The following is a 24362-nucleotide window of genomic DNA, read 5'->3' on the forward strand; positions in this document are numbered from 1 at the left end:
TGGAACCGCCTTGCGAACCCCAGGGCTACAATTTATAAAATGCAATAGGGGCCTTCAGGTAATTAGTTCAAAACTTAATTAGTGAATTTTTGTTAATTATTCGATTATGCATTTCATTTTTTGTGCAAGTAATGTCCGCCTCTTCGAGTAGACCAGCTCATTAACTAGAATCGGGCTATCTGCCACAGGTGAACTTTAATAAATTTTGAAAGTGTTCGCTGAAACACCCTGTATATGCATATGGCTTTTCCACTCAGACCAGCTCCATCTTCGCATAGGTTATCCCATTACAATAATAAGAATCAGATACAATATTTCTCACGTCACCACATCGACCAGTTCGGAGTTCGTTGCCCTCCTAGGCGCGGTTATGTTAACTACCAACCCGCTCATCGGTGGGTAATATCGTGCGGCTCAAAGGCGGCCCTACAGCGTGTTTTGTCAGCTTTTCGTCGCGGGTCCTGTGAACAACTCGTGTCGCATATGCGAGAAACACACCATGATGTGAATGCGAAAGGACACGACGTCGTGTTTTCGTGGCAGCCGGGTTATCGCGGTATCACCGGCAATTACGACCTCCCCAACGAAGCTGCTAGGAAAGCACTCGAAGGAACAAACCTTGTTCCTCTACTTTTATCGAGGATTGACGTAGCCCAACACTTAAGCAAGCTAGTGCACCGTATGATATTGGAGAAGTGGTACACACCTGAATTCACGCCCTATCGATTGCATTCTCTCGACCCATGCATGCAACTATGGCTGTTACCGGGGCTTCAGCAAAGTGAAGAAACAATGCTGTGCAGCTTATGCCTCGGCGTTGCATTCACGAATGCATTTATACGTTTGATTGGAATGGCTGAAAGCGCCGTGTGCAATACCTGCGGTGCCAAGGAGACTACAGAACACCTCCTGTGCGGCTGCCCATCTTTTGAAAGTGAAATAGATGACCTGTGCACAGCTCTAAATCATTCGGAGAGAAAACCGTTCATCTTGAACAAGATCTTGGTACCATGGCCTCGCATATCGCAGCTACAAAAGGTCAAGAAAGCGCTGCTGCGAAATTCTGAAGGCTACTGCACTGAGTGACTGTCTGTGAACCGGACAGAGTGACCGTCTGTGATTTAGAATACAAAACTGTTACTACGTCGGCAATATCCACAGCGAACTTTCTCTTCTTCCCTTTATCTTTCCCTGCCCTTTTGCCTTCCCCCATTGAAGGGTAGCCAACGGCACTCAGTCCTGGTTAACCTCTTGGCCTTTCATTTATCCTTTTCTCTATCTCTCTCCTACCGAAAGTGCTGGATAGATCTAGTTCACGTGCTTCTCAGGTGCTAAAGAATTCGATGCTTGCTCATTACGGACCATCTTAGTTCACGTAAAGCCGCTACATGTATCATCATGGTTCTTGATAAGCATGACAGTAGCTGTGCGGTTGCCACCTAACTGGCCCGGCTAAGACAGTAGAGTTGTGCGCTTCTGAATACGTCGCTGTGGTACTCCAACCACGCATCTTGACAGTATGTTCTTGCAAGCAAAGATTCCAGTGATATTGAAATGCCTCGGCGAGTTAGCGTTTACAATGCCAGTGAGCTGCCAGAGTGCACCGTTTATTTTTTTCGTGTTATAACTTTAATCTGAATGCCAGAACAGAAACTATGATAAGTAACCTCAGTACGCGAAAGTTATCGAATGCACGTCTATAAAATCAAGAAAATGCAGAGCTACCCTCAACTTGAGTTTGTGCTGCTCACACACACACAAAACAAATCACTATTCCTGTTTGCAAGATAAAATGTGCCCCATTGTACCGGGGTGTTACCGCAGAGCAGGCAGGCAGGCACGCCGAAGTTTCCCGGAATGTTCAAATTGTTGGTGTCGTCTCCATGGCCACAACATTTTAATGTGATCTTATCGTGTTCACGAACGTTTCCAATCAACTTGTGGCTGCCTAGCATACTCCATTAATCAGACATTGGCGCTAATATATGTGACAGCGCACTTTTGACAACTCTGTCTGCCGAAAATGAAATAAGCGATCACTTCCTGACGCTAGAAACAAGCAAATGGTAACACAAATGCGAAAAGAACAGTTAGTGGAGGGAATATAAATGGCTTAGGGTCCACGTCAACGTTCGTATATACAACCAGTCTTATGCCGAATTGAAATTAAAGATTCTGAAGACTTCAGGAGAATATTGCTTCTCTTTCACGAGAATGTCCGTTCTGATAAAATGCAGGGAACCTGGGTCCCGTGTTTTAACGGCCACACTGAGAAGCAATTTTCAGCCGAAATCGCCCCACAGAGCCGGGACGACCACTCCACTGATATTAGTGGATGCGATGAAATGACTGCGTGACGTAGTTCCTTCAATGGTCCGTTGCAGGGTGTATTCAGCAAGGCCGCGAAGCGTTGGGTGAACAGCGGTCGAGAAACAAGAAATTAAATTAAATTTGTGGTTTTACTTGCCAAAAATATGATCTGATTATGAGGCAGGCCGTATATATTGGTGGAATCCGGATTAATTTAGCCCTCCTGGGGTTCGTTATTTACTTGCACCGTTTTTGCATTTCGCGCACCCATCCCGCCCCCTCGGGCTTAGCAGCACAACTCCAAAGCCACTATATATACGCTACCAGGGCGGCTTATTTTTGCAAGAATCTGCGAGCGCCATTGACAAGGTGCCGAGGTCATGGATCAAATCGGATCGCACGCAGCCGCCACTGCCACGAACACTCAAGGACACATCGTGAATTTTATTTGGATTATAGCTAAGGAACCGGCCGACAACACATGGCTAACGGTAGAGAAGCAGTGAGGTTCAGGAACTCTAGTCAAGACACCATTGAGTTTACCTCGTTTTAAACGTCTGTCTGAGCTATTGCTGGCATGGCTGGGAGGGTGGATGCCTACAGGACCATTTGCACGACTCGGTGTCTGCGCATAGGCACTCGTGCATGTCACGGCTAACAGAGTGCGATACTACTGCCGTGGCCAGATATACGACGCGCCGCTTCGCCCTCAGAATGACGCAGTCATAGCCGTCAAGGCAGTGTTTCATTCCACACCCAATTGAGATGCCTGGTCTTATCTCATCAGAGCTTTATTTACACTCGTAATATAAAAAAAAATACGGTTCCTGGGCGCACATTGCACATCCGCCTCTTCGGGTGGATCACGCACACAAGCGCGCATAATTCTCCCACAAAGCGTGCGCAATTAATTATCAGTGTTTGCGCGATCCATTTTAATTATTCACTCGTTGCAATTACATAGCTAAAACAGGAGATAAGAGTACAATCAGCCAGCTTTTTAACGGAATCTTCTAACAAAGACGTTAACGAGCGGCAACCATATGCTATATCAGCGCTTTATAACGGAGATATCAGCGATAGTACGCAGACGCACCCAAATCACTATTTGATGTAAACGCTTCTGCTACGCTCTTTTGAAATGTATGCCATTGTTATCCATTGGCTCCATGGTTCAAAGGAATTCCTGCCACGTGCAGATAAATTCCCTTCTTTTTTACTCCTCTGGCGTGTGTATTCTCAGTCTCAGGAATGCGAGAAGGAAAGCTCGTCGCAAATGCCGGATTTGACTCGTTTGTTTCTTCGACTTAACACCACATTTATTGCGATAGCAATTATATGGACACTTCAAGCGGATTTCTGCCGTCGGCGTCGCCGTCGTCGTCGCCGTCGCTGTGAGGTTCCGTATAGATTCCAAGGGCGATAAAATCGTCGCCGCGCGCCGTATGCGCGAGTGAAAGCGCGCGGGGGACGCGTGCTATTACGGAGAGCCAACGTACGGCGGAAAGCAAACGCGACCGTCGCGCGAAAGGCCGTGGGGGGAGGGGGGGAGGGAGGGGGGCGACGCTGTGCTACGGCACCAAATACGTATCTTGCAACCGAGCGCAAGGGGAACTGGCAACGCAATCTCCCACGCGAAAGCAAAAAAGCGGGAAGCCAGCGCGGGAGGGAGGGGGGGGGGAGTAGCATCTACTCTGCCAACAAATACGCTTGCACTGGCTGTGGTGGCGGTCGCCCGCACCGTCTCTTATCTCCACACGGATCTGACCTTTGTATGCGCTGTGCATTCGCCGCTCAGTTTCCGTCGAAGCGATAGACCGCACGATTCTTCGCCCGCTGCAGCAGCTGCGCTTGCTGCCAGCGTTTTGACAGTCGTTGTCTGCGGTCATTCAATGTGATCTATTCAAGTTTGCTTGTGCGCGATGGCACCACGCTTGTCAATTCAGTTAGAGAGCGAATGTGTCCAAGTTTATGCAGCCGATAAAACTACTATCCTACTCCGAATAGCTCTCTACCAATTTGCTATCGCAATTGATGCTTCGCCTTTCGGGCGAAACTGCGACATTTTCTGTAAGCAGGACCAAGCAGGTATCTCTGGCACGGCGTTTAATGATGTAATTATAGGCATTTTAGTTTACCTGGGGCGAGCACGAAACGAAATGCTTGGTGGCGCGGGTCACGCGCTCACACGGCACCAGACGGAACACCGCAGGCCGTAACGTCGCACACCTGAGATCACGGCACAAAGTAATGCCAGGTAACGCGGCCGTCCGTGGAGCTGCCGTCCGAACAGGCGTTTCGTCAGCACGAATACCGCCGCCCGGAGCAATCGCCGGAGTCCGGCCCTTTAGCCTGCTGTATTCCGTCTGTCACTACGTAGGCGCGGCGTCCCACCACGAAGCATTTCGCCGCGTGCTCGCAACACGTGGCCCAATCGACGGCACAGGGCCATCGTTGACGAAGTCACGCGCTCACGTGGTCCAATGGCGAATGAACCCGTCGCCGCAATTCTTCGACATCTTTTCCTTTCACTGATCACAGAGCCCCTCTTTGCAAGCCTTGTTCTGTCACACAGTTGGCTTCGCCAAAATACTAGTGATCGGCAGTGCCTTCCGAGGCCAGCAAGCGCCTTCGAGAGCAGTTGCTGCTCGCTGAAAGGAAAAAATGCAGGACACACACACACAGTGAAACAGAAGAAAATTTATTATTGATACAAATGTAACCACTATAATAAAATATGTTTACTTTCTGGTACAACACAGCATTATTTGCACAATTAAAAACTGTCTGGACTAAAAAAAAAGACAACACTGTAACTTGTAAACATGCCAGTCAATAGTACTCTACATTTCCTAACACAATAGAATTAGTAAACGAAAGAAATGCTAATTTAAGACATCTTATCTCATCCCATGTTGAACTATAAATACAGAACCGCGTGTTTCAAGTGTTACATTGAACAGACATTCAACATGTTTGCACAGACTATATGTTCAGCTTGCAAGACTAAGCCACCCAAAATTAACAGTGGATGGCATAATGAGGCACATCAGTCGTACTTTGCATGGACTAGCACAAAACATATGATGATAAAGGCCGAAGTACTAAATTAAAAAATTGAGACTCATCACGCAAACGAGCTAAATAAATTTGTCTAGTGATTACGTAACATTTTCTAGCACGCTATTAAGTATTAAAAATTAGTGTTTTATGAGCCAAAACCTTCATCTGATTAGGAGACACGCCGTAGTAAGGGACTGTGGATTAAGTTGGACCACGTGGGGTACTTTAATGTACACCTAAATCAAAGTACATCAGTGTTTTTGCATTTCACTTCCACCGAAATGCGATTGCCATGGTTGGGATTTCATCCTTGGTCATTTTGTTTATGACTAGATTTGCTACAGTTCCAAACAGGGCCCCCGATATGTATTTATTTTCTAGTATAATCATACACTTTAGCAGAGCTACCATGTTAAGTTTAATATCATGCAAACAGTGATTTTTCATTCTCCACAGTGCAAAATATTGGGCCAGCAATGTAACAAGTTGCAAATGGAGCCACGAATAAGTACCTTCCCGTGGTCATACCCCATAGAAGCAAATTTAGATGAAAAAGTCATGCTTTCTCATGTTCAAGTGCCTTGTTCTCAGAAATCAAATACATTTTCTCACATTGGCCTCCCATCGTGTGGTCCCCCGAGCCGAGGTGATTTGAGATAAATAGAAATTGCACTTCCAAAAGCATTTCTCTTATTTAAAAAGCACATTCCATTGCAGACACCATCCAGATTTAAAATACTAGTTTGCATCCAGCTGTGAAGCAGCAACACTATTTCTGAGGAAAAAGCCAAACTCTTCTTTTGAATCGGGTTGCGTACTTAAAACACTACTATGCAATCGCAGACAGGACTGGCAGCAACGAGGACAGTTTGAACATACATAAAAGAGCGAAACTGTGTGCGCTTAAAATCATTATTGTCTCTGAGGAACCATGCTTTTCATTTATAACATTGGGATCAAAATAAAGTAACTGGCAAGCAAATCCGCATTTCATTCAAGTAAATAAAATACTATTCATGCTACCGCCCTTTTCCGGGTGCACACTACATTCCTTTCCAACGTGAATTTATGACCTTGCCACGGGTTGCTAACTGTATTACTGTATTGTTGATCGAGAGTGGTGGAACAGGAGATGTATGTCTCAGGCTAGAGCAAATGTTTCAACAACGGGACTTGTCTAGTCGAACAAGGAATGTATCAGGCTAAAGATATTTGTTCCCTTGGAAATGTGTTGGTTCCAGCTTGAGATGTCCTTTGTAGGACAACTCTTGACCACTAATGTTGCGATCTTTCTGTTTACCCTCGTTCTATTCGGCCTACTGATGAACACAGAAGGCCCATTTTCTTTAAGAAAATATGAATGAGCTCAAGAGCTGTGTGCATAGCTGCGTCTGCAAGCACAACAATTTGTTCTCAATGAATGACAGTTCTGGTACTTTCCTTGAGAATACAATAGTGAAGAATAAAAAATTAAGCTCAGAGACTGGCTATGCCAACAAGTAAGCCTGAAACATAGGAAATCAAGCTCCCTATAGATGTGGAGTGCCATTTCTTCATTTCACACCAAGCTTAGGGTCAGCAGGACTTCTTCCTAAAATTGAGAAAGTTTTTCTAATGAAATACACTTTAAAAGTATTTCCTCTTCATAATCTGGAAAAAAAAGAAAGAAAAAAGGCTATTTGGTAATTCATATTTAGGTGGTAACAGTGCCAAGGACAGCGACAATGTAAGGGCACGTAGTGCTGACTGACAACTGATTTAATTTTACAAGAGACAAACAGTTAAGTACTCTGGAATGCTTCATAAAAGCCATAAAATACCCAAGAGGCAGGGAGTGGTTCACACTATAATGTATGTGTATGGAAAATGCACCTGGTCATCGGTTTGCAGACAAGTATGCCATTTCATTATCAGTTCACAAAACAGGTACTACACTGAAACATTTCTCCTTAAATTTGGCAATTTTGTGGGCTTTGATTATTGCTCGGGTGAGTTGGTTGCTGTTCGTACTGCTATTAGAGTATGGTGAAGTGCAATAGATGGGACAATGTGAGGCGAGACAGACTGGACAAGCGCTACTGACAACTGAACGTTTATTGGAAAATTTCGCTTCAGCAGGACAACACACTCATGCGCCCAGGACACCCTCAAAACAGCAACAAACAGAGCAGGTGCAAAAATCAAGAAAATACAGCACAAATTGCTAACGACGTGTGCACAATTTTCAGTTAACACATCTTCGAAAAGCTCACACTCTAATTTCGTTTTTCTATGGCGAACAACTTCAGCATTGTTCAACCGTGGATAGCAACCACAACTTTTGCAGTGCGAGGCAAGATCCCACCCTTCTCCTGATCTCAAACACCTAAAGTGCTGTCGCATCCTGTCATTCAGGCACTGGCCAGTCTGTCCCAAGTAAACACGACCACACCTTAAAGGAAATCTGTACACGACATAAGTAGCGCATGGGACATACTGATACTCGTGTTTCGTCATACAGAATTTCCTTACTTGGCCACCCGTGACGTGTTTACACAGTTATGCCAACTTGCATGGCGCAGAAAACACAGGATCCACCCCATACTTCCCTGTGACTTTCGTTAAGTTGTGCGAAACCTCAAAACACATCCACCCCCTCAAGCTGGCAAAGCTTGTGTATATAACCGTTTGCACAACTTAAGGAAAGTCACAGGGAAGTATGGGGTGGATCCTGTGTTTTCTGCGCCATGCACGTTCGTACAACTGTGCAAACGCGTCACGGGTAGTCAAGTAAGGAAATACTGTACGACTAAACATGAATATCAGTATGTCCCATGCGCTACTTCTGTCGTGTACAGATTTCCTTCAAGGTGCAGTCGTGTTTACTTGGGACAGACTGGCCAGTGCCTGAATGACAGGGTGCGACAGCACTTTAGGTGTTTCAGATCAGGAGAAGGATGGGATCTTGCCTTGCATTGCAAAAGTTGCAGTTGCTATCTGCGGTTGAAAAATGCAGAAGTCGTTGGCTGTGAAAAAACAACATTAGAATGTGAGCTTTTCTAAGAGGTGTTCACTGAAAATTCTGCATCTTATATGTGCGTTAGCATGGCTTCGGTGGCACTTTAAAGAAAGAAGCACGATTGATAGGTAGCCACAGCTAAGCTAGTTAGTTCTACTTCTGGTTTTTTTTGCCTCTTCTGCCAGTTGTCCTCAGTTGAAAGCGTATACATGGTTCTTAATTATCACGTTTCATGAAGAGATTGTGCACACCGTTGTCAGCAATTTTTGCTATACTTCCTTGTTTTTTGTGCCTGCTCTGTTTGTTACTGGTTTCAGGGTATCCTGAGCGCATGCGCGCGTTGTCTTGCTGCAGCTAAATTTTTCAATAAACGTTCACAGTTGTCAGTAGCGCTTGTCTCGTCTGTCTTGCCTCACATTGTCCCACATGTTGCACTTCACCGTACTCTAATATGTGTCAACAACTGGCCCAAAATTCGACTTTTCTGAAGTTCTTACTGCTACTTCGCACTTGTCAACGTCAGGACAGCAGCAATGCTGTGTACAATGTATAGCTATATGGACTTGCAGTTTATGTCATGGATTTATTCTGGGGTAATGACACCACAGAAAGTAAACGAAGACAAAGACACGCAGGAAACAAGCTCTACTCTTAACTCTATATATAGCTAAGAAAACAGACATCATATATAACAACGGTAGTATGAAGTGATGTCATTCATACAAAAACCAATTCTTCATGCTATGTAACTGAGAATGACCGATGCATTAGTCCTTTTCATTGTGAATCTGCCAAAGCCTAATTATCTTATGTACTCGCTGGCCATAATTTCTGTTCGACGAACAAGTTTGCGATAGTTAGTGATAATAGAACTTGGACATCATAACAAGCGTTAAGGAATGCAAACACAAAGAAGAGACACATAAACTAGTGTCTGTCTGGTCTACCTGTCTCTTCGTTGTGCTTGTTATGATGTCCGAGCTCCGTCATTTCTGGCTACGAGTTTTGTGGAACACAGGAAAAACTCAATTTTTTTGCAGTGCGTCGCAATGTGTGGGTGAGAGTTGTTGCACGCAAACAACTCGATTCACCCCAATCTAAAATTAATACAGTGTCTGTCCACACGATTTAGGCACAACCAGAGGGCACTGGCAGACTGTACACCACCACCGTTGCACAGTACACCACCTGCAAATTGTGCCACACGCAACAACCAAATTGTTTTCCTGGCTTCAGTCTTTTTTCTCACATCAGACCAAATCTCTCTTCACACGCTTCATACAGAAAAGAAAAACAAAAAAAAAACTTTTAGCCAATAGGGACCAGCTATGTCATTGCCCATGAAAAAGCACTAAAGCATAACAAACAACTGAGATAATTTTTTTACTTCGCTCATCTCATTCATTATGAATGCCTAATTTAGTTGCGCAAATTATTTTTTCACAGGCCCTAGTTAGGACGGTTTTGTGCTGTACAAAAAAAGCAGAAGCAAGAAAATTCAAAAAGGTTGGTTGTGACTTGCAACATAACATGCATACGGCCAAGTAGGCCACAAGTGTTGTGTACGGTCTGCCTTCCTCAAAAGGGAGACAGATGGGACGCTATATTAATGAGAGATTGAAGGGAGCATGAATCATCTGTGTGAAACAACCAGCCCACATGCATTGTGAAACATTGCAAAAACTGTGGTTGCGGTCCTGTGTTCCCCAAAACTCGCATTGTAGCCACGCATCATGACCAGACAACATGCGAGGTAAATGTGGCTTCCGAAATTTAAAAATACCGACAAATGCATTAGTCATCTATCAGTTGCACTGCATGAAAAATTTCTTTTCATAGATATCACATGATGTCACCACGTGTTATTATATATTGCCTGCTTCTTGATTTTAAAGGTTGAGGTTAGAGCCGACCCTTGTGTCATAGGTGTACATATTGTCCCGGTATGATTCATCTAGAGGAACATCGATGAAGACGCTGATGATCTGGCGCGCCCTCTCGGCAATATGGTTGACGCTTGATCGCTTTGTAAATATACTGTAAATACGTTTTCCTGTTGTGTTTGCCTCCCCGTAACATCTTGGTGGAGGTGCGGGGTACACGTCTTTTTTGGTGATCTTGTTGAGATGCCGGTAGTCCACGCAAAATCGCCAACTGTAATCTTTCTTTTTAACAAGAACCACAGGAGAAGCCCAAGGGCTGCAGGACGGCTCGATTATATCTTTGGCAAGCATCTTGTCGACCTCCTTTTGAATGATGCGGCGCTCAGCTGGAGAGACGCGGTATGGCCGTCGGTGGATCGGATGGGCATCGCCAGTGTTTATGCGGTGCTTGACAGTGCAGGTTCGCCCCGACCCAGACAAAGTTCGAGCTGTGCAGCAGTTCCCCGTTCCGACTAGCCCAAAGGAAGTTCGTAGCTTTCTAGGACTGTGCTCCTACTTCCATGAAGAATTTCACGGAAATCGCACGCCCTCTCACAAACTTACTGAAGAAAGGCGTCTCGTTTTTTTGGGGTGCTGCACAGGCTGCCGCCTTCTCTACCCTCATCACGTCGCTCACTACACCAGCTGTCCTAGCTCATTTCGACAGCTCCGCTCCAACAGAACTCCGCACCGATGCCAGCGGCTACGGAATCGGCGCTGTTTTAGTCCAGCATCAGAATGGGCATGCCCGTGTTGTCGCCTATGCCAGCCGTCTCCTTTCCTTAGCCGAACAGAACTACTCTATAACAGAACGGGAGTGTCTTGCTCTCGTTTGGGCGGTGGGCAAATTCCGCCCCTATTTACATGGCCAGCATTTCACTGTGACTACCGATCACCACGCACTTTGCTGGCTTTCGTCGCTTAAGGATCCCACTGGGCGTCTTGGTCGCTGGGCACTGCGGCTCCAAGAGTACACTTACTCTGTTTCTTATAAATCTGGCCGATTGCACCGGGATGCTGACTGTTTGTCCCGCAATCCCGTGGATCCGCCTGAAGCCTCCGATGACACGTCTGCATGTGTACTCACGCTCTTCGCTTTAAGCCACATCCGTGATGAACAGCGCCGTGATCCCATTTTAAGTGAGCTTATTCAGAAGCTGGATTCCGCAGCGCCCGATCCTTCCCTTCGCCTCTTCGTGCTTAAAGATGACACGTTATATCGCTACAACGTCCACCTGGACGGACGCGAACTGTTGCTCGTCGTTCCTACGCATCTGCGATTGAGCGTTCTCGGCCAGTTACATAACGCCCCGACCGCTGGTCACCTTGGAGTTTCCCGGACCTACGATCGCGTTCGGTGTCGCTTCTTTTGGCCTGGTCTTTACCGCTCCGTTCATCGCTACGTAGCTGCTTGTGAACCCTGCCAACGCCGAAAGAAACCACCTAAGCCTCCTGCTGGCCTGCTTCAGCCCCTTGACGTCCCATCTGACCCCTTCTTCCGAGTTGGCCTTGACCTCCTCGGTTCATTCCCGACCTCTACTTCTGGAAACAAATGGATTGCCGTTGCTACGGACCACTCCACCCGCTACGCAATTACACGCGCTCTCCCTACCAGTTGTGCTACGGACGTCGCTGATTTCCTACTACACGATGTCATCTTACATCACGGAGCCCCTTGTCAACTCCTCACTGACTGTGGCCGTTACTTTCTCTCCAGACTTATCGATGACCTGCTTCGCTCCTGCGCGACAAAACACAAATTTACGACGGCTTACCACCCGCAATTAACGGCTTGACTGAGCGCTTCAACCGGACGCTTACTGAGATGCTTTCTATGTATGTCTCATCTGACCATCAAGACTGGGATGTTGCGTTGCCCTTCGTTACATTTGCTTACAATTCCTCCAGTCATGATACTGCTGGTTTTTCACCCTTTTATCTTCTGTTTGGCCGTGACCCAACGTTACCTTTTGACACTATCATCCCTGATGCCGTTCATTTGCCAAATGAGTACGCTCGTGATGCCATTTCCCGAGCTGATGAGGCACGCCAAATTTCTCGCCGTCGCCTTACTACATCACAAGGCCACCAGAAGCACCGCTACGACTCCCGTCATCGCGACGTTATCGATACTCCGGGTGCCCTTGTGCTTCTATGGACTCCGACTCGGCGTGTTGGACTCTCAGAAAATTGCTTTCGCGGTACTCCGGACCCTAAAGTGTCTTACGCCGTGTAACAGACGTCACGTATGAGATTGGCCCGCTCGAGTCTTCCTCGCCAACCGTTTCATCACCTACTGACGTTGTTCACGTATCCCGCCTGAAACCTTACCACTCGCCTGGATCATAGCAAGCACCGTGACGGTGCTTTAGCAGCCGGGGGTCATGTCACGGTATGATTCATCTAGAGGAGCATCGATGAAGGAGACGCTGATGATCTGGCGCGCGCTCTCGGCCATATGTATGACGCTTGATCGCCTTGTGAATATACTGTAAATATTTTTTCCTGTTGTGTTTGCCTCCCCGTAACAATATATTCGTTCGTTCACTTTTTGTGGTGCCATTACACCACAACTGGTATAACCGAATGGCCACACACTGCTTCTGTCACATTATAGTGGTGCTCACAAAGCCTCGCAAACATCCTCCTATTTCAACATCACCCTTACTTTCAGTAATACACAGCCTTTTAGTACGATTTCCTATTACAAATCAAACTGCCAAATTTTAAGCCTTAAACCTACTAACTCATTAGTATGGAGATCCTAGCAAACACATGCTTATTCGAGTACCGAACGTTTTGCTAAACTGATGACTTCATTCAATTGGTACTAAGCATACTGCATCACACAAGAAACTTGCCTTACCGGACACCACACACACTGCGACCTCTTTGGCTTCTATACAATCTGGCACAATGTGCTCCAACTGCCTGTAAACCTTAGAAGGTGTCCAAATACTTTCTTAAAAAAGGTAGCCAACTTGAAAAGGACCCAAAATTAGGGTCAGAGAAGCAAAGCAAATTTTTAAAAAATCATCTCTATCTTTCTATGGATGTGACGGTGAAGGGAAATGATATATTTGAACTGTGTTTAAAACCATCCAATACTAGAGAGCACATTTATGAAAACATATGAAAGAGTACAAAGACAATAATGAACACAAAACAACTTAGTGAATATTTGTAAAAACTTGCACCAGGGTTTTGTCATTATGCTGATGCACACACCTGCTCACTGTGCATCAATCTTGTTGTTTTGGTTTTTTTATTTGTCACACAGTAATTTACATGATACACCTGTGCTGAAATACGCCATGTTGGGTTTCTTCAGTATTTTTATTTTCTTTCTGGAACACACATGCCTATATATATTCTGTCCCATGGAACAGATATCGCAGCAATCATTCTAAGTGAAGCCACTAAACTAGTCATTGCAGGTAAAAGATACCGGTAAAAAAAAACTCTAGGTAAGAGCATACCAAGGCCTCTGTTGCTGAAAAGGCGACCTGCTGGAAGGCTTCTGATGACTGGCTATGAAGCTGCTTCATCCTCACAGCTGACAATGAAATGGCTGCAAGCACAGGAGAAAAATTAGACATTGCGACAATCACAGAGTACGCAACAGCTGGCCGCAAGTTTACACTGGATAACTTCTACTGCTACACTGAGTTCTGTATGTTGTTCACCTTACAGTAATGGTAAACTAAGCTTGCAAAATTTTTATATGTTAACAGGCTTCGCTCTTTGCAAACTAAAGCCATTACCCAACTCGTGCACCTATGCACTTAAGCCATGAGATGCTTACTGATCACCTAAACTGAATGGCTTCCAAGACAATTATTTCAACCAAAATGATGCATAATTAATGAGTGTTACTGACGTTGAATACCAAGGTATAGTATCTCTTTTTACAATAGACAACGGCGGACCTATAGCACATTTTTCTCACAGATTTTGGTTGATAAGCCAGCCATTTTTATTTTTTTGGACCGGCAGCAGAACTTGTGCTGTTACTTATACTCGTGCACGGTAGGATGACGCTGTGAAGTTTGATATGATCCTGAGTTTGAAAGCGCAACTTCTTTGTGTGATTTTGGCATCTAGGAACAAAAACTGAATATTTGTACGCAATTGCGTAGCAGCAAAGCAACGAAACATAAAAAATGTCACAGTTTCGCCCTAAGGGCGAAGCAATGAATGCGATAGCAACACAGCAATGTCATACGAAGTAAGGTGAGCGGCTTTGGTAGCAATATGAATTGTAGTAAACATGAGCTGATTAAGTAAGCAGGTGTGCTGCGGCGTAAGTAGACCGACATGAAGAGAGACTCGATGACCACGAGAAGGCGCGTGTGAAACGGTGGTGTTGATGAGAAGCGCTTCCCGTGGGCAGCGCGTGCGAAGGGACACACCTGTAGCGCTGCACTGCCGACCCGGGCAGCATTGCATGTGTAGCGCGCGTTGGAAAATGTGGCCCGACTATTACTAACTGATTGAACAAGCGTGGTGTGAGCGCGCACAAACAAACATGAATAGATCACACTGAATGACTGCAGACAACGACTGTCAAAACGCTGGCAGCAAGCGCATACGCCGCAGCAGCAGGTGTATCGCTTCAACGGAAACTGAGCGGCGAATGCACGGCGCATAAAGGTCAGAGCCGTGTGGAGATAAGCGACGGTGCGAGCGAGCGACGAGCGCGGTTGTTGGCAGAGTAGAAGTGCGCCCCCCCCCCCCCGCTCCCTCCAGCGCTGGCTTCCCGCTTCCTTGCTTGCGCGTGGGAGATTGAGTGCGTTCGCTCTCCGTGATAGCGCGCGTCCCCGCATGCTTCCGCTCGGGCATACGGCGCGCGGCGAAGATTTTATCTATAGGGAACCTCACGGCGACGGCGACGCCGACGGCAGAAATCCGGTTGAAGTGTCCATATAATTGCTATCGCAATAAAACAAGTCGAGCCGTCCAGTGCACAGAGCCGGCTGTTGAACACTGTACAAGCACCCACTATATAGAGACAGCATAGTATTTGCACGGGAGGCGTAGTGGCGGTCTCAGCAAAGAACACAGCCACCACCTCTACTACAGCCACCGAGCGACGCGCCCGTATGACCTATCGCCGCCAACGCTATCGCGTAAATTGATATGTTTCGTCACGCCAACCGCATCGTTTCCTGGCCGCCTTGGTGCCGGCACGAAACGGTACTCACCTGCTGCGGCCGCCGAGGGCCGCGTGACGGCGTATCCGGTAATCTTAACCCAAGAACACCTGTTGCCGCCAAGCAGTACGCTAACTAAGCAGTAAGACATAACACAGGCATCTCCATTACTCTGATCAGTAGCTCGTGCGGCGTAGACTCGTACTGCCGTTGGAAGCGCGCGACACGCTTTTAATAACACAAACGTACCGCCGAAATTTGTCGCCCGCAGACCAAAGTCAACGGGTGCTAGCCGCGCAGCAATCGCGCACTGCCTGCACAATCAGCGGCGTGGGCGCGAAGAAGAGAGAGACGTTAGCACGGAGCGTACCGGCAAATTTGCACAGTGCGCGCTTAGTAAGCGCACTTAGTAAACACACAGCCGTACGAGGGGATTGTGTGTGTGTGAGTGATTATTAAATAGGAGGAGAAGAGAAAAGTACAGCGCCGTAACAGCCTCTCGTGAGAGGGCACCTCAACAGCGCTGTACGGGGGAGGGGGTGAGGACAAATAGAGAGAGGTGGTGGAGAGAGAAGGGGACAAAAAAAGGGGAAAGCGCAGCCGAACACAGCCGAGCGGTAAGTCGTGAAGGGGCGCGGTTTACAGCCGCTGACACAAGTTGGTATCCTCCAGATACTCAAGGAGAGCCGCGTAGGCCCGCTTGGCGATGGAGGGATGTGTGTCAGGAAATAAGAGCCCCCTTGCGCTGTCGGACGGGAGCCCGAGGCGACGGTAGGCTGCAAGAAGAGCGCCACGCTCCGCTGCGTGCGCGGGGCATTGCAGAAAAACGTGGTCCACGGTTTCGACGTCAGAGCAGCTGTTGCAGTAAGCCGAGCCGCGACCCGTCAGCCGATGCACGCGCTCCGTCGTACGACAGCACCCGATGCGGAGACGCAGGAGCAGAGCGCGATCACGGCGGCCCAAGCCCCTGCGCGGCAGAAAATTCGGAGGACTGCCGGCGGCAACGCGTAGGTCAGGGTGCCTCGACCGGAGGTAGCCAGCAACAGTGTGGCGGGCAACGTCAAAAGGCGTCACCAGTAGAGACCGGGGCACTGGCAAGGTGTGGGCCTCCTTTGCGAGCCGGTCAGCTTCCTCGTTCCCGGGCAATCCAACGTGCGAAGGCACCCATTGGAAGATGAGGTCGCATCGCTGCTCGCAGACGCTATCCAGCTTACAGTGGAGCCGCTGGATCAGCATGGGGCCGCGGTCCTCTCCGGCCAGCATGCAGAGCGCCGCCCGTGAGTCGGTCAAGATGGCCGCCCGTGCAATCCGCCGCTGGTACATCAGTTTGGCCGCCAGCTCGGCATGAGTGGAGGACACCGCGTGCAAGACACGGCATTGGCTCTGCGCCGAGAGCTCGGGGGCGAAGCAGGCAGCCGAAGCCGCGCCGTCCCGGAGCACAGAGCCGTCCGTGTAAACAAGCACGCGGCCAGCGAGCTGCTCCTCAATGACCGCAGCCGTCTCCTGCCGCAGGGCGCAGGCAGCGGTGTTGCGCCTCCCCCTCACCCCAGGTACGGTGGTGCGGATGACGAGCCGATGGCAACGATGCGGGGGGGGGGGGGGAGCCACGCACACGAGGGGCCGGAGTTGACCAAGCCGGCGAACTCGGCGACGCGGCGGCCTATGCAGGTGTATGCAGGTGTTGGGGAGGGAGAAGAACCGGTCCACCAGCCGCTGACCGTGCGGCGATCGGTGCATGCGCTCGATGGTGTTGAGCGCCCTGCCAACAGCGCGGAGAGAGACGGGAGTCTCGCCAGCCTCAGGGAGAGTAGCGCCCACCTGCGACGACCGTGGGAGGCACAGGAGTTGACGAACAACGTCTAGGTGATCCGCGTCCAGTGCCTCCCACTTTGATGGAGGGAGGTCAGCAAGCGGCAGGCCGTACAGCACCCTCGCGGAGGCTACCGCGTTGTAAACCCGCAGTGCAAGAGTGGGTGAGCAGCCTTGGCCGAGGGCCATGAGGGAACGTGCTGCACACGCCACCCGTCTGGTCCCCTTGCGAAGGGCCGCCACGGCCGGTTGCCAGTCGAGCCGGTGGTCCAGCAGGAGGCCAAGGTACCATACCCTCCGGCGCCACGGGAGGCTCGCCCCCCGAAGGGTGAGACGCGGGGCATCATAGCGTCCGCCGTAGCGAGGGTGAACCAGGAGCGCCTCGGTCTTTGCCGCCGAGAGGGTGAGGCCGATGCCGGAGATGTACGCGTCGACCGCATCAAGCGCAGACTGCACACACCTGCGCACCGCCCTGCCCCGCTCGGTTGGGCCAGCGGCGAACTGGGCAATGTCGTCCGCGTACACCGCGACACGAACCTCGTACTCCGGCAGCTGGGGGATGTAGTCGCCGATGCGCGCGAGCGCGAGGTTGAAGAGGAAGGGGCTCAGCCCACCGCCCTGCGGCACACCGGCTGAGACCGCGCGCGGCTGGCTGAGCACTCCCCCCACGCGCACACGCATCGTACGACCACTGAGGAACGCCCCCACGTAGCGGAGCATCCTCCCGGCGACTCCCATGGCAAGGAGCGCGTCGAGGATGGTGGCGTGCGGCAGCTGGTCGAAGGCGCTCATCACGTCGAGGAGGACGAGGTAGCTCGCGTCGCCGCGGTGCTTGGCCTCCTCGAGTGTAGCGATGACATCGGCCAGGGAGCCCGCGGTGGCTCGAAGTCGGCGGAATCCGCTCTGCTCTGCCACGAAGGTGTCGAGCGCCTCGGCAATCCATTCGAGGCGCCGAAGCGCCATGGCCTCGAGCAGCTTGCCCGCAGCAGACGTGAGGGAAACTGGCCGGTACGAGGCAGGGTTGCTGGATGGTTTGCCGGCTTTCAGCAGCGGCACCACCACTGCCTCGCTCCACTCGCTCGGAATGGTGCCAGTCCGCCAGACCTCGTTGAAGGCATCCAGCAGGAGTTGAAGCTGGCCGCTGTCGAAGTTCCGCAGCATCTGGTAGGTGATGCCGTCGGAACCGGGAGCAGAGCGGCGCCTCCCTGCCGACAGCACCGCGCGCAGCTCACCAATAGTGAAGTCAGCTGCGCACAGTGCGTCAATCTCCGCCAGGATGCCCGTCGACGGGAAGTAGCGTTGCGGGGCCATCAGCTCGCGCCGGGGGTGGTGCTCGGGCTGCAGGATCGCCGTTGGCATCGCCGAGACTGCGGGTGGTGGGCAGAATGTGACTGCAAGCAGCTCTGCGAGCTGAGCGCTGGTGATACCGCGTGCCACCGCGATGGAGAGTGCGGGGCAGCGCGGCACTCGGGGCCGCAGGATTCCGCCGAGGATGCGCCAGGGACGCGAGCAAGCGCGCGCATCGTCAAGGGAGAAGCATAGACTGGCCCAGCTCGCATTGCGACGCTGCCGCGCATGACGACGACAGACAGCGTCCAACCGGTTGTACAGGGTCCAGTGCTCCCTCCTGTCAGTGCGGATCGCTTTGCGCTGCGCCCTGCGACGCGCAGCTCGCAGGTTGAGCTGCTTGATGTCCGGTACAGGGGTTCCAGCCGGCACCACACAGTGGGTCGTTGCCGCACGCGCACAGACGGCGATGTGCCGGAAGAGACCACTCTCCGAGACTGGCACTGCAGCACACAGTTCCCGGAAACGCGGCCAGTTCACTACACAGTAGCTCCTCGTGGACAGGTGAGCGGCGGCGTGGGGCACGAGGAAAATCGGGAAGTGGTCCGACCTCCGCGTGTCGGGGCCACGACGCCAGACGTAGTGGCACCGCTCCGACACGAGCGAGAGGTCGATCGCACTCCCCGCACAACCACGGCGAACGTACGTAGCACTGCCGGTGTTGGCCGCGAACAGGCCGGCCCGCAAAACGGACTCTAGGAGGTTCCGCCCGTTGGCGTCATCCCGGGCGCAGCCCCACGCAGTGTGGTGGCAGTTAAAGTCCCCGCCCATCACGAGGTCCCCTCCAACACGGTCGCACAGGCGCACAACGAACTCGGTGTCCCAGCGCTTACCAGATCGAACGTAAACGCTGGCGACACATGTGTCGGTGGTCCCAACACGCACGGTCACTGCCACACACTCAACATTCGCGCACGGCAAATCGTCGACGCCCACCACGGCCTGGGCAAGGTGAGCACGCACGTAAACTGCTGCGCACCACCGGCCGGGCGGGTGGGACGGGTGGCAGCGCTGGTGCGCCACACACATGTGACGCACCGGCGAGTCGGCTGGTACCGAGAGGAGAGCAGCTCGAAGTGCCGACGCGAGGGCCGTTGCGACGAGTCCGCGCGTGTCCTGCGCTGCCGTGCTGGGGGTCAGCGCCGGACCACTGTTGCTGACGGTGGTAGGCGCTCCTGTGCCGCTGGCCAGGACGTCCCGGAACGAGCGACCCGGCTGAACCAGGGCGGAGGGGCGCCGCTCGAGGACCGGTGATTCAGTGGGCCGCTGCTGCGAGGGGGGAGCTGGAGGTGGGGCGGCGTTCCGCGCGATGTCGAGCGCCTGACGGCGCGTGATTCGTGGCTTGGTGCTGTCGAGGATGCAGGCCACCTTCCTTTCGAGCTGCCAATTGGGGCAGCTTTGTTCGGTGGCAGCATGTGGACGCCGCAGTGAAGACAGCGTGCCCGCTCCGCCGTGCAGGCACTCGCGGGGTGCCGCCCGGCACACCGCAGGCAGCGCTCGTCGAGACGGCACGTCGCAGTAGCGTGAACGTAGAGGCAGCAGCGACCGCACTGCAATGGACGGGGGAGCCGTGGCAAGACGATCCGCCGCTGGCGGAAAAGGTGCCCCTCCCCGGGCACCACGGAACCGGCGAAGCGGAGGACCACGGCGTCGCCGTTCCTCGCAGCCGAGAGCACGGGCACGGTCGACTCCAGTCCCTGGACGATGGTGGGCTCGTCGAAGGCCGGATCCACGCCGAAGAGCGTGCCGCAGCACGTGTTGAGTGCTAGGGCTTTCGCCCTCACCTGCACGTCGCAGATCACACGTACCGCCAGCAGGGCCGTGAGGTCTGCGCCCGGAAGCGTGTCGACGGCCACCACGTTTCGGCGGATGCTTGCTCGTACCCGGTGCGCCCCCGGGACCCCGGACAGGAAGGCGGCGATCGCATCGCGCGATGTCGCCAGGAAATGTGCCCTCCTGGCCACAGGTCTGTATAGAATCGTTTGGCAGCTGGCCGGGTCCGCCGTTGTGGAAGGCACGGTGACGGGGGCCCCCGAGGGTGCGTAGGGCTTTGGACGCGGCCCAGGCAAACGGGGTGGGTTGCCTCCGGCCGACCCTCTCGGCAGGTGCCCCAGGGGCACGCCGTCAGCGGCGGGAGAGTCCGAGCGCGCGCGGCTGTTGTTGTTTTTCCCCTTTTTCTTTCTTCTTTTTTTTTCTTCTTGGCGGCGCGTGGAGGAGACGACACTCGGTGCCGCTGCGAGGAGGCGAGCCGAGAGGGGCCGCCGTGCGCTCCGTCGCTGTAGTCTGCTACGGGCCGCGGGAGGGAGGGGCGTGCCGGCGCATGCGCCGTGGTGCCAGAGACCGGCGGCTGATGCCTTTTTCGATGGTGCGCTGGGCTCGACTGTCCTCCGGATCGGCGACCTCGGGGATAGTTGGCAGGGGAGGAAAGGTGTGCTGGTTGTTGCCCCGCGGCGCTGTCCGCCCCGTCGACCCGCGGGGAAAGACGAGGTAGCCGACGCTTGGGGGGTGCTGCTCACGTCATCGGGGGCGGGTTCGCCATGACACCTGCCCGCGCCTCCATCCACGGACGCCCGCGGCAACGACTCGGCGGCAGTGCAGCCCGCCGCCGCCGCCGCAGAGGAAGGTGACGGCGTACGGCTGTCACGGCATTGGGGTTGGTCAGGGACTCCAGGGTCCCCCTCTGCAGGAGACGGCGGCTCTGTGTCGTCCCCTGTTTCGCCTCCGGGGACCAGGGGGGAGGCTGCCGGCGAGCAGGTTGATGAGTCGTCGGACGGAGACGACGGCCTGCTGGCCAGCGAGGATGCGGCGAAGTCGGTGCCGTCGGCTGGCGTCGAGGAGCTCGCGTAGCTGCTGGTTGGAGACGACGTCGTTTGGTCCTGTGTATATTCTGGCACTGTCTATTACTTGATGATGAAGAACCAACTAGCCCAAAAACACGTCCTTACCATACGACGATGGAGTGGTGTCGTCCCCCACGGCCGCCGGGCCGCTCACGGAAGGAAGCGGGCGTCGTGAGAGAGGCGCCAGCAGGAGAAAAGGCACCCCCAGAGTTGTGCCCATGCCTGCCCCGGCTGGGGGAGATGGGGCGACATGGTCGTCCCCTGCGTTGTTGTGAGGGACCGCCATGGCGTCGCGTTCAGGGCGGCCTCGTCGACCGCGCTGGGAAGAAGGTGCCGCGGCGTTCCGGATCGTCCCGGATCTGATAGCGCGGCGACAGTCCGTCGCTTGGCTGGAGAGCCATCAAGGCAAAGGCATGCCGAAGTGCCTACTCCCTCGGGAGCCCTAAAAAGGGCTACGCTCAAGAGCGCTGACTTGGGAGCAGGACACAAGCGGACATGGTGAGGCTTAACCTTGACGACTCAGGAGCATAGAGAAACGTGTCGACCCTTCGAGAGTCAAGCCGGTTTTCCCGGGGATTCTCACGTACGCGACAGCTAGCAGATACCGCGCACAAGGAAGCGCCGAAACACCCACACACGCGCATAACGAGTCGACACATTTTAAGGCCGCGGTTAGGCGGCGAAGCATATAGCTCGCCCCGCACTGCACGTAACTTCTTTAAAAAATTAAATTATGTGGTTTTACGTGCCAATACCACGATCTGATTATGAGGCACGCCGTAGTGGGGGACTCCGGAAACTTTCGACCACCTGGGATTCTTTAACTTGCACCTAAACCTAAGAACACGGGTGTTTTCGCATTTCACCCCCATCGAAATGCGGCCGCCGTGGCCGGGATTCGATCCCTCGATCTCGTGCTTAGCAGCCCAACACCGTAACATCTCTGGCAGTGGCTAATTGCGCTTGGGGGAACATGTTGAACGCTCACAGCCATACAATTAACAGATCTCAAAGACATGGCAAAGTTCATCATCATCTAAAATTATTACTTCTAAGTACTCTCTATTCACTGTAAGCGATTCACTGTACTCTCGATTCACTGATCCACCTCATAGCCCCTACACAATTCTCTCCGCAATGCCGCTTCTGCGCAGAGCCCGGGTCCCTCAGGCACATAGTAAGGGGCGGCAGAGAGGCACCACTCAATCCTCCGAACCCTTACCACACCAACGAGCTTTGGGAGAGAGCCTTGGCCAGCTCCGACCTCGAAGATCAGCAACGGCTGATTGCGAGGGCCCAGGACGCGGCCCGAGCTCAAGGCATTCTGGAATGAGGACGCCTCTCCAAAGCTGCATTTAGACATTAAAGATGTTTATTCTCTCTCTCACTGTAAGCGCTCAACTCGAGTCGAATACAACAAAGCTCGCACAAACACGGTGGTCGTGCAAAATGGTTCTGGACGGCCAACTGTGGCACTTAGGCCTTCAATAACTCGTAGCAGCGCCTTTGCTCACTTTGAACACATATGCATACACAGAACGTGTAGCGGTCGTTGAAAATCACTTACCGTGGAGTCTTGGGTGTTCAAAACTGCGAGGGCCACCAACAACGGCAGAACAATGCGCCGGTGCTGGTAATGGCTGCCGCTTCGTCGCTCCTCCCCCCCTGCTACTTTCTTACGATGCTCCCCTTTGAAAAGCTACACAAAGCCACCTCCGAAGAATACCCCCTGAAGAAGGAGCCGAATTGGCTCCAAAACGTCGGGTGGCTACAGACACTCTCAAAGTAAATCAATTGTCCCAAACAAACAGGTAATATGTTTAGCAGTTGTACTACTCGGCAGTTGAACTGCTTTAATTGTTCACACAATCATGGGGACGTATTCTGAAACGTTCCACTTCGGCGAAATCTCATTTTTTACCTGCAGATGCGAATCACATCTGCAAGTAAAAAATGAGATTTTGCCGAAGTGGAACGTTTCAGAATACGTCCCACGCACTGCATATATCAGAGCAGTGTTTTCGACCACCAGCTTGGTGCCAGTGGGAGCGTCTATTTTCGACGTAAATAAGCAGTAAATATCGACAGAATGTTTGTTGCAATACAGTGAGCGAGTAGGCACATCAACAGCACACATGCCTGTTATTGTAAAATTACAATATATACACGCATTTTAATTATTGACCACTAATTATTAGCACGGTTGTGACGATGACTTATCAGCCCCGTTAAGAGCTCTTACTTCTAAGCTGTCGCGGATGGATGGATGGCGCTTCAAAAAACGACCGCTGGCGTTTAAAAATGTTGAGATCGCTACAAAATTGCCTCGCCTAATTCCGTACATAAATGAACAACCGGTTGCGATGCGGCGGCGTCCGTAAACCGTTACGTAAAAAAATGCCAGGCCTGCGCGGGACACGCAGCACAGTCGCAGCGTAAGCTAGACGAGCGTTTCCACAGTACTGCCTAGTAATTTGAGTGAATGCATCAGGAACGCGCTTGGGACGCCGTCGCGCGTGTTGCCCCCCACTGTCAAGAGTAGAGGGGGGGGGGGGGGTTGCAAAGTATGCCTTTGCCCCCCCCCCCCCCCGCACTTTTGAAAGCGGGCACTTTCGGATGCATGCGGGAAAGTCCAACTACAGCTGAGGCTAAATTTGTTTTCTTAATGGAGTGGACGTAAGGAATGCTTTTCTTTACTAAGTACCCCCTGCTTGGGCAGCGAGGATTGCCTATTGTGCCTCCTAGCGGGCGACGCGCCGGATTCTCCATACATGCGTGCATTGTGGAGAGGTCTGGCGCTGGACAGTTCTTGCCCTAAAAAATTTCCACTTGCGCTACTTGCATCACGCCCACTTTTTTGAGGCCACCTAACCGTATTTGATAATTAGGCTTGCTATATTTATCCTGCGGGCGAAAGGAG

Source organism: Dermacentor silvarum, chromosome 1 (genome assembly GCF_013339745.2).
Source record: "Dermacentor silvarum isolate Dsil-2018 chromosome 1, BIME_Dsil_1.4, whole genome shotgun sequence".
NCBI classification, from domain to species: Eukaryota; Metazoa; Arthropoda; class Arachnida; order Ixodida; family Ixodidae; genus Dermacentor; species Dermacentor silvarum.